The following is a 22,653-nucleotide window of genomic DNA, read 5'->3' as shown; positions in this document are numbered from 1 at the left end:
TTCTCATGAGATCTGATGTCTGTATAAGGGTCTTTTCCCCTTTTGCTCACCCCTTCTCCTTCCTGCCACCATGTGAAGAAGGATGTGTTTGCTTCCCCTTCTGCCATAATTGTAAGTTTCCTGAGGCTCTGCAGAACTGAGTCAATAAAACCTCTTTTCTTTATAAATAACCCACTCTTGGGCAGTTCTTTATATATAGAATGTATTGATATAGTAAATTGGTACTGCAGAGAGTGGCATGCTGCTGTAACGATACCAAGAAATGTGGAAGCAACTTTGAAACTATGTAACAGGTGGAAGTTAGGGCTCAAAAGAAGACAGAACATGTGGGAAAGTTTGAAACTTTCTAGAGATGTCGAAGGTTCAGAAGACAGAAAGATGTGGGAAGGTTTGGCACTTGCTGGAGACTTGTTGATGGCTTTGACCAAAATGCTGATAGTGATATGGACAATGAAGTCCAGGCTGAGGTGGTCTCAAATGGAGATAAGGAACTTGTTGGGAACTGGAGTAAAAGTCACTCTTGCTAGGCAAAGAAACTAGTGGCATTTTGCCCCAGTCCTAGAGATCTGTGGGACTTTGGGTTTGAGAGAGATGATTTAGGAGCAGCAAAGCATCCAAGATGTGACTTGGGCATTGTTAAAAGCATTCAGTTTTATTTATTTACAAAGATATGGTTTGGAATTGGAATTTAGGCTTAAAAGAGAAGCAGAGCTTAAAGTTTGGAAAATTTTCAGTCTGACAACGGGGTAGAAAAGAAAAGCCCATTTCCTGCAAGAAGTTCAAGCTGGCTGCATAAATTTGCATAAGTAACAAGAAGCCAAATGTTAATCACCAAGACAATGGGGAAAATGTCTCCAGGGCATGTCAGAGGTCTTCACAGTAGCCCCTTTCTTCAAAGGCCTGGAGGCCTAGAAGGGAAAAATGGTTAGGAGGATTGGGCCCAGGGCCTTGCTGCTTTATGCAGTCTTGGAAATTGGTTCCATCAGTCTCAGCCATAGTGAAAAGGGCCAAAAGTAGAGCTCAGCCTGTTGCTTCAGAGTGTGCAATCCCCAAGCTTTGGTGGCTAACACATCGTATTGGGCCTGTGGGTGAACAGAGGTCAAGAATTGAAGTTTTGGAATCTCTACCTAGATTTCAGAGGACGTATGGAGATGCATGGACATCCTGGCAGAAGTTTACCGCAGGAGTAGAGACCTCATGAATAATCTCTGCTAGGGCAGTGTAGAAGTGAAATGTGGGGTCATAGCCCCACACAGAGTCCCCACTTCAATGCTGCCTAGTGGTGCTGTGAGAGGAGGGTCACTGTCCTCCAGACCCCAGAATGTTAGATCCACCAGCAGCTTGCACCACGTGTCTGGAAAAGCCACAGACACTCAACACTAGCCTGTGAAGGCAGCTGGGAGAGGCGCTGTACCCTGCAAAGCCACAGGGATGGAGCTGCCCAAGGCTGTGACAGATGACCTGTTGCATCAGCATGACCTGGATGTGAGATATGGAGTCAAAGGAGATTATTTCAGAGCTTTAATATTTAACTACTGCCTTATTGGATTTCAGACTAGCATGGGAGTCCCTTCAATTTGGCCAATAGCTCCCATTTGAAATGGGTGTATTTACCTAATGCATCTATCCCCATTATATCTAGGAACTAAATAACTTGCTTTTGATTTTACAGGCTCATAGGCGAAAGAGACTTGCCTTATCTCAGATGAGACTTTAGACTTGGACGAGACTTTGGACTTGGACATTTGGTTAATGCTGGAATGAACTAAGACTTTGGGAGACTGTTAGGTAAGCATTATTGTGTTTTGAAATGTGCAAACTAAGATTTGGGAGAGGCTAAGGTGGTATATGGTTTGGCTGTGTCCCCACCCAAATCTCATCTTGAATTGTAGTTTCCATAATTTCCGTGTGTCGTGGGAGGGACCTGGTGGGAGGTAATTGAATCATGGTGGTGGTTACTCCCATGCTGCTGTTATCACGATAGTGAGTTCTCATGAGATCTCATGGTTTTATAAGACAGCTTTCCCTCTTTGCTCAGCACTTCTCCTTCCTGCTGCCATGTGAAGGAGAAAATGTTTGCTTCCCTTTCCACTATGATTGTAAGTTTCCTGAGACCTCCCCAGCCATATGGAACTGTGGGTCGATTAAAATTTTTTCCTTTATAAATTACCCAGTGTTTGGCAGTTCTATATAGCAACACAAGAACAGACAAATACAGTCTCTAACCTAATAAAGACCAATAATGAAAGACTCGCAGTTTTTATTGTAATTAATCTGAAAAAAATGAAAGCTTTTTCTGTAAGATCTGGTACAAAGCAGTGATACCCACCCTCATCACTACTACTTAACATGGTACTAGACCTATTAGCAACCTAGTTTTTTGAGCACTTTTATTATGAAACAATGTTGAAGTTTGTCAAATATGTTTTCTATATCTATGGGGTTTATCATGTGGTATTTATCTTTCTTTATGATACTATGGTGTATCTCATTAATTGCTTTGCATATGTTAAACCAAACTTATATCCCAGGGATAAATTATGGTCGTTCATGGTATACAATCTTTCTAATGTGTCGCTGAATTTGGTTTGCTAGTATTTAGGATCCTTGCCTCTAGGTTTATTACAGATATTTACCTGCAGTTTTTTTTTTTGTGGTGTTTTTGTTCTGGTATTAGGATGATGCCAGCCTCATAAGTGATTTTCAAGTTATTATTCCTACTTCTATTGTTTGGAAGAGTTTGAGAAGGATTGGTATTATTGCATATTTGAATATTTTACAGAATTCAGCCATAAAGTTTTCTGGTCCTGGGCTTTTCTTTGTTGGGAGGTGTTTGATTGTTACTTTTATCTCTTTATTTGTTAATAATCTATTCAAGCTTTCTCTTTCTTCTTAATTCAGTCTCATAAAGTTTCTAAGTATGTATCAGTTTTCTCTAGATCATCCAATTTTTGGAATATAATTATTAATAAGATTTCCTTAAGGTTCATTTTATTCCTGTCTGCAAGTTGACATGACCCTATGTATAAAAAACCCTAAAGATGCCACTGAAGAACTGTTAGAATTAATAAACGAATTTAGTAAAGTTTCAGGATATAAAATAAACATACAAAAAATAAGTTAAATTTTTTACACCAATTAATGATATGTTCAAAAAAGAAGTCAAGAAAACAATTCCATTCACAATAGCATCAAGAAGAAATAAATACTTAGGAATATAATTAACCAAACAAGTGAAAGATCCTTATACTGAAAACTATGAAACATTCATGAAAGCAATTGAAAAAGTCACAGTAAATGAAAAAAATCTAGTTTTTGTGTATCGGAAGAATTAATATATTAAAATGTCCATACTACCTAAAGTGATATACTGATTCAATGCAATCTTTGTCAAAATTTTACTGACATTTTTTACATGAATAGAAAAAACAATTCTTAAATTTGTATAGAACCACAAAAGACCCCAAGAGGCCAAAATAATATTAATAAGAAAGTTAAAGTTGAAGTCATCACACTCTCTGATTTCAAGTTATATTAAAAGCAATGGACATCAAAACAATAGGTTACTGACATAAAAACATATGCCTGTACTGACATACAGAGCAATGTAACAGAAAGGACAGCCCAGCAATAAACCCAAGCATATATGCTTAACCAATTTTTGACCACACCCCAATAAGACACAATGGATAAATGGGAGTCTCTTCAACAAATGGTGTTAAACTGGATATTCACATGCAAAAAAATGAAAGAAAGAAACTGGACCCTTATATTACACTATACACAAAAATATGCTCAAAATGAATATCGAAGAGCTGAACATTAGACCTGAAACTCCTAGAAAAAACACAGGAGTAAAGTTCCTTAATATTGGCCTTAGCAAGGATTTTTGGTTTATCTCACCAAAAGCACAGACAACAAAAGCAAATGTAAACAAGTGGGACTACATCAAGCCAAAAAGCTTCTGCACAGCAAAGGAAACAATAAACAAAATGAAAAGGCAGCCAATTGATTGGAAGAAAGCATTTGTGAGCCATATATCATATAACAGGTTAATATTCAAGATATCTAAGGAACTCACATAACTCAAGATCAAAAAACAAAATAATTTAATCAAATTTATCCAAGGACCTGAATAGGTATTTCTCTAAAGAAGAAGTAAAAATGGCCAACAGTATAGGAAAAGCTGGTCAGTATTGGGAATCATCAGGGAAATACAAGTTAAAACTACAATGAAATATTACCTCACACCAGTTAGAGTAGTTATTATCAAAAACACAACAAATAATAGTGTTGGCAAGGGTGTGCAGAAAAGAGAACCCTTCTACTCTGTTGGTGGGAATGTAGATTGGTGTAGCCATTGTGGAAAACAATATAGAGATGCCAAATAAATTAAAAATGGAACTAATGTATGGCCCAGTAATCATTTTGCTGCATATATACACAAAGGAAATGAAATCACCACCTCATAAAGATGTACGCACTCTCATGTTAATCACAGCGTTATTCACAATAGCCAAGATATGGAAACAACTGAAGTGTCCACAAAAAGAGTCCACAAACAGTGTCCAATGAATTTGTGGACACTTCAGTTGAGTAGATAAAGAAAATGGATACAGAAAAATATTTGTGTGTGTGTGTGTGTACACATAACAGAATATTATTTATTCATTCTTTAAAAAGGAAATACTATTATTTTGACAACATCAATGGAGGACCTAGAGGACATTATGCTAAGTGAAATAAATCAAGCACAGAAAGAAAAATACTGCATGATCTCACTTATGTGTGGAATCAAAACACATATAGACACACACTCAAATGTCTCCCCTAAATTCTCAAACAGATAGAAAGAGAGAGTAGAAAAGTGGCTTGGAGGATGGGAAGATCAAGGTTGAAGGGTACAATGTCAGGGAGGTTAAATAAGCCTTGAGATCTAATGAACAGCATGAGAACTACAGTTAATAATATTGTGTTATATACTACTGGAAGTTTGCTAAGAGAGTAGGCATTAGGTACTGTTACCACACAAACACACACACACACACACAAAGGGTATAGACGGATATGTTAATTTACTTGACTGTAGCAATGGATATCCATATGATCGATACGTTAATTTGCTTGGCTATAGCCATCATTTCACTATGTATATGTACAGTGATACATCATGTTATAAACCTAAATACATACAGTAAAAATAAATTTGATAAATTTATTTTTCTTATTTGTGCTTATTTTAATTGTACCCTTTTGATGATTTTTCTTTCATTTTTTAAAGTAAGTGTAATTTCTTAAAGAGAAAAAGTACAGGATGTTAAAGATAATGCAAATGAGTCTTATTCTTATATCAAACTAGGAGCTAAAAAGCACTCTAGTTTTAAGTCAGACTCCATGACCTCATTCATGGAAGGTGGAGTCCCGATGATTAGTTTTTGCATGGAATAAACCTAGACTTAATTTTAGATTTGGGGTCCTAATAGAGTTACAGTTGTTCATCTGAAGTTTAAAGATGACAAAATTGTTTCATAAACTAATAAAAACCCATGTCAAAATCTGCCCAAATCATAATTATAATCATGTTCTTTATATATTTTGAAATATTAATTACTTAAAGCACTGTTCTAATATTCAATCTCTAAATTCAACCTTTAAATCTTATGTCAATGCAAAATTGGTCTTTAGCATTAGTAAAAAAGCCATCATCAGTAAAAAAGCCATCATCAAATTGAACCATGCATCTTGAAAATAAACTACTGAATTATCAGGGGTATTTGATATCTCTGGAGACTGAGTTTTTGGACTAAATTTTAAAATGTGAACATAGAACATGAGTTTTGATCAATTTAAACTATTACTGATTTATTATTGGTCCCAGTTGTGTGTGTGCAAAGCACTAACAGAAGTGTGGTTCAATCCCTGATGAACATCGATGCAAAAATCCTCAAAAAAATACTGGCAAACCGAATCCAGCAGCACATCAAAAAGCTTATCCACCATCATCTAGTGGGCTTCATCCCTGGGATGCAAAGTTGGTTCAACATACGCAAATCAATAAACGTAATCCAGCATATAAACAGAACCAACGACAAAAACCATATGATTATCTCAATAGATGCAGAAAAGGCCTTTGACAAAATTCAACAATGCTTCATGCTAAAAACTCTCAATAAATTAGATATTGATGGGACATATCTCAAAATAATAACAGCTATCTATGACAAACCCACAGCCAATATCATACTGAATGGGCAAAAACTGGAAGCATTCCCTTTGAAAACTGGCACAAGACAGGGATGCCCTCTCTCACCACTCCTATTCAACATAGTGTTGGAAGTTATGGCCAGGGAAATCAGGCAGGAGTAGGAAATAAAGGGTATTCAATTAGGAAAAGAGGAAGTCAAATTGTCCCTGTTTGCAGATGACATGATTGTATATCTAGAAAACCCCATTGTCTCAGCCCAAAATCTCCTTAAGCTGATAAGCAACTTCAGCAAAGTCTCAGGATACCAAATCAATGTGCAAAAATCACAGGCATTCTTATACACCAATAACAGACAAACAGAAGGGCAAATCATGAGTGAACTCCCATTCACAATTGTTTCAAAGAGAATAAAATACCTAGGAATCCAACTTACAAGGGACGTGAAGGACCTCTTCAAGGAGAACTACAAACCACTGCTAAGTGAAATAAAAGAGGATATAAACAAATGGAAGAACATTCCATGCTCGTTGGTAGGAAGAATCAATATCGTGAAAATGGCCAAACTGCCCAAGGTAATTTATAGATTCAATGCCATCCCCATCAAGCTACCAATGACTTTCTTCACAGAAGTGGAAAAAGCTACTTTAAAGTTCATGTGGAACCAAAAAAGAGCCCACATTGCCTAGTCAATCCTAAGCCAAAAGAACAAACCTGGAGGCATCATGCTACCTGACTTCAAACTATACTGCAAAGCTACAGTAACCAAAACAGCATGGTACTGGTACCAAAACAGAGATATAGACCAATGGAACAGAACAGAGCCCTCAGAAATAATGCCGCATATCTACCACCATCTGCTCTTTGACAAACCTGACAAAAACAAGAAATGGGCAAACGATTCCCTATTTAATAAGTGGTGCTGGGAAAACTGGCTAGCCATATGTAGAAAGCTGAAACTGGATCCCTTCCTTCCACCTTATACAAAAACTAATTCAAGATGGATTAAAGACTTAAATGTTAGACCTAAAACCATAAAAACCCTAGAAGAAAACCTAGGCAATACCATTCAGTACATAGGCATGGGCAAGATCTTCATGTCTAAAACACCAAAAGCAATGGCAACAAAAGCCAAAATTGACAAATGGGATCTAATTAAACTAAAGAGCTTCTGCACAGCAAAAGAAACTACCATCAGAGTGAACAGGCAACCTACAGAATGGGAGAAAATTTTCGCAATCTACTCATCTGACAAAGGGCTAATATCCAGAATCTACAAAGAACTCAAACAAATTTACAAGAAAAAAACAAACAGCCCCATCAAGAAGTGGGCAAAGGACATGAACAGACACTTCTCAAAAGAAGACATTTATGCAGCCAAAAGACACATGAAAAAATGCTCATCATCACTGGCCATCAGAGAAATGCAAATAAAAACCACAATGAGATACCATCTCACACCAGTTAGAATGGCCATCATTAAAAAGTCAGGAAACAACACTTGCTGGAGAGGATGTGGAGAAATAGGAACACTTTTACACTGTTGGTGGGACTGTAAACTAGTTCAACCATTGTGGAAGTCAGTGTGGCGATTCCTCAGGGATCTAGAACTAGAAATACCATTTGACCCAGCCATCCCATTACTGGGTATATACCCAAAGGACTATAAATCATGCTGCTATAAAGACATATGCACACATATGTTTATTGCGGCACTACTCACAATAGCAAAGACTTGGAACCAACACAAACGTCCAACATTGATAGACTGGATTAAGAAAATGTGGCACATATACACCATGGAATACTATGCAGCCACAAAAAATGATGAGTTCATGTCCTTTGTAGGGACATGGATGAAGCTGGAAACCATCATTCTCAGCAAACTATCGCAAGGACAAAAAACCAAACACTGCATGTTCTCACTCATAGGTGGGAACTGAACAATGAGAACACATGGACACAGGAAGGGGAACATCACACTCTGGGGACTGTTGTGGGGTGGGGGCAGGGGGAAGGGATAGCATTAGGAGATATACCTAATGTAAATGATGAGTTAATGGGTGCAGCATACCACCATGTCACATGTATTCATTTGTAACAAACGTGCACGTTGTGCACATGTACCCTAAAACTTAAAGTATAAAAAAAAAAAAAAAAAAAGAGAGAAATGCCTTTTGCCACTGACACAAAGCAGCTGAGACAAATTTGTAAAGTACTTCCTACCTCCAATTCAGGGAAGTTAAGCCATTACTAATTCTGTTGTATCATACAACACTTTATTGAAGTGATTGCAATAAAGCTAAAAGCCTCGCCCATGATTAGATAATGTGTCAGGGAACCTTTATTATCCATTGACCCCACTAGGAATGGCATAGAATGCAGAGCAAAGCTCCTGGCAGTCTGTGGCATGTTTCTGAAAACAATCTGCTAGTTCAGAGGAAAACATAGTCCCCTGGGCTGAAATATGTATGCCTTTTTGTTCTGTCTACATCTACCAAGTCACAAATTTAGATCAAATTCTAATTCTAGAAAGTTTCAAAGGACGTTTAGTATTTTTTGTTTCCTTGTTTTTAAAATCTTATAGAACATGTCAAATTCATAATTTTATTTTGTCTTTTTCTAAGGAAAACTATATATTTTTATTCATAAATATTATATAAACAAAATACCCAAATACATGGAATAAAATATAGCTTTGTCCCAGTGAGGTAAACAGTTCATCAGTTTTCTTTTGGGAAATCTTTTTAAAAATCATACATATCATTGGGAATGCGATGTGAACAGGAATGCCAAATGTTGAGGATATTTGGGGATCTGAATACTGGGTGCCTAGCTAGTAGCAGTGACCGGAGTCCTACTGTTTTGCTAGAAAGGCAGAAGAGTAAGTGCTGCCCAGGGAAAAAGGATTGCTTTAAGATAAATTATTAATATGAAAATGGTGGTCTTTCTTCTTTTTTTTTTTCATTTTGGTGTTGTTTTGTTTTCCATAAAGTACCCAAATCTCACCTAATCTCTTTTAACAGAAACAGAAATATTTATAAATTAATTTATACTATTAAGCTAATGAAATAATATATTATTTCTCATTAAGAGTACCTCCATGTAATTTTAGAAATAAAGAAGACAGGACTTAACAGAAGGCCAAGATAAATTATTATGGAATTTCAAAATTTAGCAACAGGGGTTAGATTTGGAAGACAAACTTTCAGGCTCATGTCAAGTCTCCCTGTGCAGACCCCTGTGTATGTCACCTTACATTAAGAAAATCTCATAATGCAGCCAAGAAATGTGGCATGAGCTTTCTGATGAATTAGCCGGTAGCATTTGATCCCATGTATTGGAGTACACAGAAGCACTTTGGCACTTTGTGATTTTTGATTACTTATAGTAACTACATCGTCGTCAAGACTAAAGGTAATTTACTTCCAATATTTAATTCCATTTTAGTATATGCCTGAAGAATTCTTTCAACTTGTAAACTGTCCTTCCTCCCTAGTTATACTGGTCATTATTCTCATCTAGAAATTTAATTATAATGAAGTAGACTAAGCACTGGTGTCACTTAATGTTAACTGGAGACTGGCTTCTTTCTCTAACATAAGCTATTTCATACACGATTGTGAAAATGCAAGAGATACCTGCAATGCCTTCTGTCTCCTTATTCATATTTGGTATCTTCTTTTCACCCTACACTACATGTAACCCAATCTGCCACCCAAAAAGAACTGTTGGATAATAAAGGATTTGATAAACGAATTCAAGCTGAGATATTAAGGTCTCAAGATGGATAATTATAACTTTTGAATACTGATTAATAACCAAAAGGAGGGTATCTTACATATCATTGCTTTCTTTTTCCTGAAAGTACACTTATGCCAGACAAATATGTTCACATCACTTACCTCCGTGTTTCCAGTTCCATTACGCATTATATCACTTACAGGGCCTTATAAACTACAGGTAATGAGACTCCTCAGACGATTTGGTACATCTGAGAGGGAGCCTGGGAGTCTGTGTCCTGAAACATAAACAGGCTTGAAAACATCTGATTGTCACTCCTGTGAATAGTAGTTTATTCTGTATGAATTTAAGACTGGTGTGAGTGATTGGGTTTATGCCTTATAATAATATTTACTGTGAATTTGCTTTATTGAATATTTTGATAAATTCAGGAGATACTAAACATTGAATTAATAATGAGTAAGATGAGGCAAGGAAGGGTTAGCACATGATCTATGATTATGATTTCACCGTTTACCGAAGTCAAAGGATTTCCTCTTTTAAAAAGTCATTATCACTCGACTATAGCAAAAAGGTAGTTCCCTCTAAAGAGCTTAATACATACTTCAAAAAAAAAAAACTTTTTCAACATGAAAACATCAGATTCCCAGATGTGGTTTTAATGAGAAAACATACTGGCAAAAATGCCTATAAATGTAACAACATTTAAAATAATGTTTTGATTATATTCATTGAAGGAGCATTTGCATACATTTTCACATGGGGCTGTATATTTAAGAAATAGTCAATTAATTTAAAGAAAATGCTTGGGGCACAGATACGTTCACTAGAGGCTAATAGGTATTTAAAATCTGTCTCTTCCCCGACTTGCCACCTTAATTCAAGGTATTACAGAAATTTTGATTAATTAGACCACAGCAAGTTTACCTAGTTATGTTTATTCCCATCAATATACCTAAAAAAAGAGAAAAGTCACACTCTAAGTAGCAGATGGCATCCTGGGTGGCAGGCAACTGCGGTAGTTCAGGAAGTGTTTTATTTAACATTCAGTGTACCTCTCCTACAAGATCCATGCAATTTTTTGTTTGTTTTAATTTTGCTTCACAGTTGAGTATCATTGTACTATTCTTTAAGGGTTCAGTTTGTTTTCACTGCTTATCTGTATCATGCTCAACTATTTTCTGTAACTAGAGAAGTCTCAAAACAGGTGTTTAAAAACGCTGCTATTTTCCATTTGGCTTGCAAAGAGAGAACAATACAAACAGCCATTTCCCTTAGCTTTGGCTCTGCACCAGTGAGAAAGTGCCATAACAGAAGCAATCACTCAGAGAGAAAGTAACACGCATTTCCTCTTTTGGGAAAGCTATGGGGCACTTGAAAGATGATTGGTTTGTGGGACTGGCATTCTGAAATTGGAATGCTCAGATTCCAGCTGTGATGAGAATAGAAAATCAGGAACAGGTGGATATACATATATGGGTGTATATGTAATATTAAAATATGTATGTCTAGATGACCCTATTTTCAGTGTTTCATTATATCTTTTATCTTTTTTATATCAGTCAACAAAAGAGGGCACTTTATCCCATGAGCCCAATCTCTGTATGATCGTCAAATACTCTGTTCTATCAATCTCACCCTTACCAGCTCCTGTAACTCTTTACCTTTCCTTCTATTTATGGTTTTCAAACTCAAACTGTTTTCTGATCATCCTCATAACTTTCTCACTCTAACAGAAACTTGGCCCCCTTGAAGGCACTTGTGTTCCCCACAGCTTTTTCAAATTCTGTTAGGTTTTGTTTTGTTTCTCCCTTAATTCTCATAAAACTGAGCCCAAAATTAAGGTAGGTGATCTCCTTGCAATTTTTTTTGATGTTTAGTCTTCAACAATTTGCTAAAACTGTTCTTGCAAGTGCCATTTTTAAAAAAAAACTAATTAGTTTTGTTCATCTCTATGAGTCTTTGTCTTTATTGACCTTTAGGTGGCATTTGACCTCGTTGATGATTGTCTCCCTTTGATGCACTTTCTTCCCATTACATCCGAATGCCACTCTCATGATTTTCCTACTTGATCACTAGTTAATTTCTGTCATTCTTTTGGGGACCTCTTCTCTTCTTTATGGCATCAGTTGACATGCCATGGGACATTAGAGTTACAGTTATCCTTAAAGCGTTTCTTGGCCTCAGTCTTAAATTTGACATTTAGGTCACCAAGAAATCCTATTGGGTCATCTTCCAATATCTCCAGAACATGACTTTAAGTGTAACTTCCTATTACCAACCCCTCCTGCTTGCATTAGTGGAATAGGCACAGAACTGGGCTATTTGCTTCCACTTTTACCCCTTAAATTAGATAGAGATTAAAGAGAGAAATAGGGAATTATGTGTTTACAAAATTCTTGAAGAAAAATAGTCTATGTGATTGCCTTAATTTCACCATCACAAAAAGGCAGAACTGCTGCTGTCTTGGGTCAAAAAAAAATGTAGAAAACAATGGATAACTTTAAAACATCTTTGCAATTCTAAGGTGGACGAAATAGCAGGGAATCTTAGAATGTTAAATTTTACATCTGAGGAGCCCATGTATCTTCTCACAATTATCAACAGAGGAAGAAGAAAAAACTTTGCTCTGTCTCTCCTGTGCTTTCTGACCATAAATCTTAAGGTCACTCTACTTACACAGTAAATTTGTAGGTATTAGACCCAATTTCCTTTACTGATTTTTATTCTACAGTTCCTGTAATTCATAGTAGATATTACTTTGAAAATATTAGAAGTTGGTATCCAAGCACAGAATATCTTATATTTAAAAGAATTAGATAATCATATAACTTGACATCAACAGAAGTATAATTTCACTGGAATAATGCACTCAGAAAGGAAGTTATATTTTATCAAATCAGTAATGACAGATACTTACTGTTTTGATACTGTAAAGATAACATGGATTGCTATAGTTATTTAAGTTGGAGCAAGCAAATGTAATAATTTATAATTAAGCAGTGTACATTTGTATATCAACTATAAATACTTGAGTTGTCTGAAATACATTTTTTCCTTCTCCACTTTACTGAATATTGTAAAAAGACAAAAATAAATACAAATTGTAACAAATTAAACACTATGAATTGTAAACAAGAAGTTGATAATATGTCTTTAATCATTCAAGTTCTAGCTCCCTAAAAATTAAAATCATATTTAGTATGCTCTTGATTACACAATTGTCTATCCTCAAAAATATTGAAATACGTGAACATATACATACTATGCTTTCTTGCACAATAAAAACAGAATAGTATTAACACATTATTATAAAGATTGATTTTTTTAAATTGTAACATAAATTATGGTTGTATCTCTGATAAATCCATAGAAATATAATTCAGTCTTTAAAATCCATACTGTTTTCAATTATGTATGCAGCATATGTCATTTAATTATTTTTTATTTCAGAACATTCAGATTTTGCACCTCTGAAAAATGTTGTTATAAAATTATGGAAATAGATATATAGATTTGAGATGACAGGTAGACATTGATATAGATATTTGCTTAGCTCCTTATCTATAACAGCTTCCATTTATTTGAACTCATGTGAAAAATTTTATATTTTTCTGTTTCCATTGCAATTTGAGTAAAATTAATAGTTTTAATTTTCTGTCATAATGTAATTGACTTGTTTAGTGTGAAACTATTAACAGCATTTATTCACAGACTTTATTTCTAATAAGTATAATACATTAATAAAATTTACATTAAAAAAAATAAGCAAAGAATGTTGACCTATTAACTCATCCTTAAAAATATTGGACTTTTTAATGAAGTGAGATATCTAGTTTTTATTATAGACATTGGTGTATGTAACCAAATGTTACGTGGATACTGAGCTTGTTCAGTATCTAAATAATATAGTTTCAAAGAAGCACAAATCAGCAAATAATTTGAGTTAAAACTCATTTTAATCATTAAACCGTACCTTGAGGACATGGAAATCAAAATGAAAACAATCTTAATGCATAAAAAATATACTTAATACTTTTCTCAAAGTCTCACCCACTGTCAATTTTCCCTACATGTTGATGACTCCCCCTCAAATGTTAGCAGTCATATAAAACTCTGTTTTATCCAGTTCATTTGGCATTTCTTAATTCCACAATTTCCCTAGAGCCCTCTTAAGTAATTTCAACTCTATTCTGAAAAAAATTCCCCTCTTTGCCTCTTCTTATTATTTTCATTATTCAGTTTCATAAAATGCCAAAGAATATGTTAAGAATATTGACACATTATTAATTTTTGTCCCAATCATATTGATCATTAGAAGTTACACCTTTAGTAGTTGATTTCATTCTGCAGATCTTCCCATGGTGGTCAACTTATCAGAAATGTGATAATTTAGGAATGATTCAGTTATTCTTCACTATTCAAATAATTTATGTGTTTACACTGCTCACCTGCATATAAGCATTAATATTTTCATAAGCTAAAGAAACATAACATACATGTTTCTATAACATGAGGTAAAAAAATATAGTGTAAGGTATTATGGCAGAATGTTCCATCAAAAAAATTATATATATATATATATACATATATATATATACATATATATATGTATATATATAATGGGGAAACAACTAACACATCAATTAATTATACTTTTATTTTCTATTTCTATTGTAAAACATAAAGCATCTTTTAAGTAAATCCTATCTATTTAGAAATACATATATAAAAATATTGTCCTAGAGAGAAGGCCTGCTATTAAGGTAAAACGATTTCACTCATACATAAATGGACAAAAATCACTAGTCTGTCTGGAGATTTTTGTTCCAATAAACAGATTAATTATCGTATCAATTCTCATAAGTTTGAAAATAATTACTACTAAGATAATCTTCTAAAGTCATGATGTAGTTTTCTATTATTGGATATAAATAATACTATTATTAATAATAATTACTATTATTTGATATTCCATTTATGATAGTTTGTATTTCTTATATACCACTAATGCTCTGTAATTTAAACAAATTAAAAAAATAGTAGTTGGGTCAATTATAATCTCAATATAAGATTTTAAAATGTATCAAACTTTTAAACAATTGAGTTTAACAGAATCAATATTATTCTCTCGAATGTATACTTAAAAATAATTACCTAATATAATGAAAAGATTTTATTCATTTCATTATCTAAGGAATTTAATTGGTAAATTAATTATTCAATTAATTAATATTGATTCTATAACTTGTTTGATAAATGAGAGCATCATACCACAGTATCGATACCGGAAGAAATAAAAGATAATTCAATAAATCAGGATTGATGAGGGTGATCCTTTATTAGAAATCCAACAGCTTTTTGCTCTTAGATAATTCACTGTATTCTAAAGGAAATTCTAGTTCCTATGAGTAAACTGTTGAAAGTGAATACAGCCAATAGACCAAAAGCTTACAAAATGTAATTTACAAATACTTATTGAGCACGTGTCCTTAAGGCTCTCCGTGAGGCACATCACAGTCTTTTGACAAAGTTCTGAGTGAGGAAACCCTAAACTGACAACTTCTGAAGTTGTTACTATAAAGTCTAGAAATTCCATGCAGTATTTTAGAAACTACACATACAACACACACAGGCACATATAGGCACACACAAACAATTTTATAGTAATGACAAGGTAAAACCTGTATACACTAAAGACAGTGTTTGTGTCTTTGGAGTGTATGTTCTTAATTTTTCTTGTTTCTCTTTTCCTAGGAAATGAATATGGTTATTCCAGTGTAACCTAATTTATCCTGTGACATTTGTTTGCTTTCTACAAGAGATTCTATGATAAGCCATTCATTCCATAATGTAATTTAGGAAAACACTGGAGGTGATTTGTGGTTGCTGTGGCCATTGTGGTCAAGCGGTATTACAAAGTAGAGTGAAAAAAAATGTAACCACAAAACCCTCATTGTAGAGTATGGAAGGATAGCTTGTCTTTGGATTTTGTGCCACCTGTCAGTGCTGACTTTATTCATTGTAGCTTGTACTACCCATTAAAGCATCATTAAAATAAATTCACTGAAAAAGCACACTCATCTTTGCCTCTGATTACAAAGAGTGGAGATTGTATATTAACGCAGATTTTAAGCATTCGTATCATAATTGGACACAAGCTGCTCTGAACATCTGTTTGTTATCAAGAATAAGAATGACATATCTCTTGTTATAGATTTCTTTAATGACCAAATTTTGAAATTATTCCCACAGTATACTAAGAATTTGAGCTGAGCTAGGAGTTGCAGGAAATTGGTATGTGAGAAAAACAATGCTGCCTTCAGCACATATAGATAGTTTTGGTTCCAGAAAGGTATCATTTATGAAGGAATTTTGAAGGGGCAGAGGTGATGTACGAATTTTTCAGTGTAGGATAACATGTGCACTGTTCATGTGGCAGGTCAAAGCTTGACACGTTACAGGAATAAAAAGCAGGACTAGTGTGATTGTGCTTTGTGGAGCTAAGGAGAGACATGGCGTGAGATGAGGATGGATAAGTAAACAATGGCTACCACGATGGTTATGTAAAGATTTAGGTCTTTATCCCCAGAGCAATAGGGGTTTAAGGATTTTAAATAGGGATTTCACTATACCATATTTAAACTTTGAAAGCATTACCTGGGTGATGACATGAGAAGTAAGGGTTGGAGGATATACACAGTAAACACCTGAAGGGTAGTTAATGTAAATACTTCATGTGTGCCATAAAATATGATGGCAGATAAGAAAAACGTGCTCTATATTTAACTTTAAGAATAGCTACTGAGCCTATTTTCTGTCAAGTTGCCTCATGTTCCCACTCATCATTTACATGAGAACCTCAGCTTTTAGAATCACTATATAATTAGGGGAGGAAAGCAAGTGAAAATCTGAAGGAAAATAGCCTGATCCCTGCTTGTTAGAGACAATAGATGTCCTCTCTAGCCCACTGTTGCTTCATGCTTTATCCTTTCCATGCAAATGATTTATTACTTTAGCCTGGAATCATCATGATTTTGTCCTTGGAACACTTTAAATAGATTAGAAAATTCCTATAATCCTTATTTTATTGATTGTTGAGTTTTTCAGAAACAGACTCACCATGGATGATTACATGTATTTGTTATATGATAGTTAATGATCTTTACCAAAGAGATAAAATGTTCCTTAAAAAAATCACTCCCAAGACCCTGCCCCACGTACTTATTTGCTTTTCTACAATGGTATTTTGCAATGAATTTGGACTGCAAAACACTTACAGAGTACATACTCTGGTGCTTCGGCTGAACTTTGAGTTTTTAGTGGGCAACTATGCAATATGACGAATTATATTTGGTCAATGGTATAGATAAAATAAAGTTTTAAAGAGACAAAAGTCTCCAGGGAAATAAATATGATCAGAGTCAATCAATCCCGTGTCTGGTTATAATTGCAAGAAAGTAGACAAAGTAATACCAAGTGTCTCTGTTGAGCAGTCATAAATAAAGAACAATAAATCAAAAGACTGAGGGCAGAATTAGGTTAAAAGCTTGTCTTTTGCTGATGATCTCTTATATTTTTATACCAACCCCAGGGTTGAATTCACCAATTATTAACTTTTTCCTATATTTAGAGTCAAGATTTCAGAATCAAAAGGTTAAAGTTCTATGCAAGTCTGGACTGTAAGGATGTTGGAGTAAGCATCTCTCTACCAACCAGTCAACAGACTATAGGGCATATCCAAGTTTTAAACTTTTTCAAGATGATGACTGTGGTGGGCTTTTATCTACAAAGCATCTAGGTTTGGGAAAAAGAAAACCCTACAAATATCTACTTTTGAGTCAACTGCTTAACACATCAAAGGGCTATGATATATGAAATTCTATCCAGAGACAGAAAACTATGCTTTAGTAAATGGGTTTTGTTTTGTGCTAGTTGAGATGAGCCAATCCAAATGAACCTCTGCTTAACCATCTCGTTGTGCCCTAGAGATAAGGTTGATTTGGGGTACTATGTCTGGCAAGTTTTGAAGTCTAAGTTTTCTGAGTCTGAACAGAATCCAGTAACAATATGGGAAGTTAGCATACCCAGAGACCTAGTATTTATTCATAAGGCTTCTTTACTGATAATAGCTATTGGGAAAACAATGCAAGGAAATATTTCTTGAGTGTCTCATGTGCCAGTCTGGGATCACCCAACTGATAGATATTAACACCATAACTCTGGTTGACTTATTTATTTATTTATTTATTTATTTATTTATTTATTTTTTGAGATGGAGTTTCACTCTTGTTGCCCAGGCTGGAGTGCAATGCTGCAATCTTGCCTCACCGCAACCTCCGCCTCCGGGGTTCAAGTGATTCTCCTGACTCAGCCTCCTGAGTAGCTGGGATTATAGGTGCCCACCACCACACCCAGCTAATTTTGTATTTTTAGTAGAGAGGGGGTTTCTCCACGTTGGTCAGGATGGTCTCGAACTTTTGACCTCAGTGATCTGTCCACCTCAGCCTCCTGAAGTGCTGGGATTACAAATGTGAGCCATTGTGTTCTGCCTAACTCTGGTTGACTTTTATGCCTTCCTCGCCCGAAACTCCTACATCCTCTGTGTTAGTGTACCAAGACTACCATAACAGACTACCATAGACTGGTTTGTTTAAAAAATATAGGTTATTTTCTCACAGTTCTGGAGCTTGGAAGCCCAAGATCACAGTGCTGGCAGGGATAGTTTCTGGTGAGGCTTCTCTCCTTCACTTGCATATGGGCATCTTCATTGTGTCCTCCCATAACCTTTCTTCTGAGCATGCACACTCGTGCTATCTCTTCCTCCTTATGTAAGGACAAAAAGCTCCACTGTTATAACCTTCATTTACCCTTAATTACATTTAAAAAAGCTTATTTCCAAACATAGTCACACTGGGGATTAGGGCTACAATATAGAAATTTGGAGGGAGGATACAATTAATTTCATAACATCCCCCAACCCTATACCAACTTTTAGATCCAAGTTGTAGTTATCTTAGAACATACCCTGTAGTGGCCTCAGACGGGAAGTTTTCCCAGTGTTTGGGAGTGATGTCTACATATTATGTTGTGAGTTTCATTGTATCTTCACCATTTCACTCATTTAAGCAATTCAAGCATCAATTGTCTGTGTCTTATAAAAAGTGTAAATGATTCTCAACTTATATATATTCAACAAAGTGATAAACCTAAGTAATATACTTCAACCCTAGGAGTCTACCTTTAAGACCTCTACTTGTTCCATAGTTTTATGAAGATTCAAAGTTGAGGATTTTATTGTGTGTATTTGTTTCTGTCTTTAAGGGCACTGCAAAAGTTGAAGCTAGGGTCTACTCCCATCCATGGCCACAGGAATATGATATGCTATTTCTCCCAAGTGAGAACTTAATTATAAGCATATGATATTTTAATATCAATGATAGGTGACCACACTCAGTCACATTCTGCAGAAAACTAGTGCATGAGAAAGGAGTTTCAGTAACATAAAGAGCAATGTATATTTCATAGCCCATATGTGACAACTAAATTATTTGAATTGTTAACAATGCCCAGGTCCATTCATTCATTCACAAAAGTATTTGCAATTATCAGGTATAGTTTTTATGATTTCTGATGATAATTATTTTTATGACAGGAATTTTCTTATTTCACACACACACAAATTTATTATCAGCTGATAGCTTTAATTTTTCTCTGTAATAGAATTTAACTATCTTGACTCTATCCAGAATCCGGGTTAAGGAATATTCTTAAATTCTGGCCAGGGAAGGAATACAGACAGAGCTCTGACTGAATTTTTCAGTGCATTGTTTTTCAAATATTAATATACTACTCACCATAAAGAAATACAGAAAGAAGGAATTGCCTATTTCTTCCACAATGGAGTAAGTCACATTTGAATAGGATCCAAAGAACACCCCAGTTGTCACACAGTAAACTCACATTGTACACTTCAGGCAGAATTTAGTTATATAGCCCTATTAGTCACAAGGGCAAACACATTACTTTGATAAAGTTGTGCTTTTGGCATCTGTGACAACTACTGGGCTTGGTTGTGGATTCCCTGGAGTTCCACTAAGGAAGGAGACAGATCAAAGATTATAATCCTTGCTCCAGGCAAGCTATGCTGCATAGACTTTATTCTAGGCCCTAATTTTTCTTTCCTTCCTTTGAAGATAAATGCTCCAAGTACTATTATTTGTCACTGTCACACACTTAAATATACCTTGACAAATACTGCTACTATTTTAGTAATTTTTGATTCCCTCAATTTAAAGAGCAATTTTCAAGAATGATCAGTCTAGGTTTTTAGAAAAACTCTAACCTCAAAATTTCCATACTTATTTCAGTTCAGGCTAGTCACATTATTGGGGTATGTACCAAAACATTAGTAATTTTAAGGAATCATATTTAAGTAATATTCTCAAAGCTCCAAGATTTAACTTATTTTTTAAATGGTCATAAAACAAAGTATGACCTGTATTTATTTTCAAAGTAATTTAAAACACAAATAGGTTCTAAATGATCATAACCAAATATTCTCTCACTTTTAGTTGAAGAAACTTATACAAGAAGACAACAGAGAAAATCTGATGTCACACAACCAGTTGGCATGAAATCACTTCTATACCCTGCTTCATCAAATCACAAATTGAAAACTATTTTAAAGTTTCAAGAACATTTTTTAAAGAAAATTCAATGGAATTGGGTTTTACAACAGAAAATAGTTTTGTTTACGTTTTTTTTTTCCTGGCAAATTATTTTTCTTTACAAGATATGAGGATTACAAAAGACCAGGAGACAGAGTTTTATTTACAAATATTTACAGAATACTATCAGAAAGGCATCTATTTTAACTTAAAAGCAAAGAGATCACAAGAAGGGCAATAGGCAAAGCGATCAGAGGATTAAAAGGAAAAAGCCATTAAATTCAGAGTTGTAAGTGCTTTGCCTGCATCCGATCATTCCATCTGACATAATACTCTGAAGTATTTGCCATCATTATGTCTTATGTATGGACAAACTAAATCTTAGGGAGTAGAGAGGTTAGTGAAATTGGTCAAGATTACAAAATATTTGGCTGTGGAAGTTAACTCTCTTAATCTACTATAAATGAGGGTATACACACACACACACACACACACACACACACATATATATATATGTCCTTGAGTCCCCTTATGGAGGCAGTAGGAGGAAGAGAGTACCTCATGTTCTGACATAATACTGTAATACATTTACTTAAAATTCATTAATATTCCCATGGTACACATTATTTTTAAATGATGAAGAGACTGACATGAGTATGTGAGTGTATTAACTGGATATTTTTCTGTCTATGAGCTATCAGTTACAAAGAAATACTTTGTTTCTAGGTACAACTAGGCATATGCCAAAATAATGTTTAAAAAATTGTTATCAGTGAGGTTCTTGTCATATTCTAGTCATTTCTTAATAACACTATTTTTTTCAGTAAAGATAAAAGAAAAACAAGGAGAAATCAAAAACAGAAACACAAAACAGAAACCACTTATACTACTAAAGAATCCTGAAGAGTACAACTACCAAATATTAAAACATATTATATGGGTCTTTTTCTAGTTAGAATATAAATGAAAATGAAAGTTACCATTATCACTAAATAAACTTTTAAAAATCCATTCATTTCTTTAAAACCATAAGAGAGATCTGAAAATAAAGAAATATCAAAGCCCCGAATTCCATAAAGTTGAGCTATCCCTAGATAACTAAAGAATGAAAGATGTTTTTAGACTTGACACCAGATGATGTTGGGTACTAGACAGACAGAGGAACAATCCTACCATGGAATGATACCTTTGCTTAGATTGGAAAACACTGGTCAATCTTTTGACAAATTGGTTTGCATGTTGGATTTGAATCTACAGTAACACCCAAAGCAAAGACAATGCTCTCTGCCAAATAATTATCCTAAATGGGGATTTTGCTGAGAAAGTAGAGACTAGAGACAGGACAGGAGGGTGGAAATAAATCATATGGTCTAGAAATCTTGCAGTCTCCTGACATCAGTATCTGACAGTCCTGCACTATTAATATCTAACTATCTCAAAGTCTCATGCAGTATTGGAATCTCAGTGTGCAGTTATTCTTTTAATGTGCACTCTCACAATCTCACAGTTGGGGTAATACAGTCCCTGATTTTTCTCAGCCTCAAAAGCTCATGCTCTCATAGTCTTGAGGTCTGTCAGATTCCCAGTGTGGCATCTTTGTGTTCTAAAAGTTTTGAAGTTCATCTTATTTGTATTCTGTTTTTAGATCAATAAGTTTCACAGTATTTTAGTTAAATAGCTCTCCTGAAGGAAAAGGCCTAAACTTACCTCTGAGTTTTGAAAAAGTGAGGTGATATATCCAACCAAAACGGCATTGAAAAGCAAATTTAATTCAATTTCTAATATTGAGAGGTGACAGCGTGCTGGCAGTCCTCATAGCTCGCTCTCGGCACCTCCTCTGCCTGGGCTCCCACTTTGGTGGCAGTTGAGGAGCCCTTCAGCCCACCGCCGCACTGTGGGAGCTCCTTTCTGGGCTGGCCAAGGCGGGAGCCGGCTCCCTCAGCTTGCAAGGAGGTGTGGAGGGAGAGGCGCGAGCGGGAACCGGGGCTGCGCGCGCCGCTTGCAGGCTGGCTGGATTTCCGGGTGGGCGGGGGCTGG

The sequence above is a fragment of the Nomascus leucogenys genome, chromosome 21, assembly GCF_006542625.1.
Source record: "Nomascus leucogenys isolate Asia chromosome 21, Asia_NLE_v1, whole genome shotgun sequence".
Taxonomy (NCBI): Eukaryota; Metazoa; Chordata; class Mammalia; order Primates; family Hylobatidae; genus Nomascus; species Nomascus leucogenys.
This window is presented reverse-complemented; position numbering follows the sequence as displayed.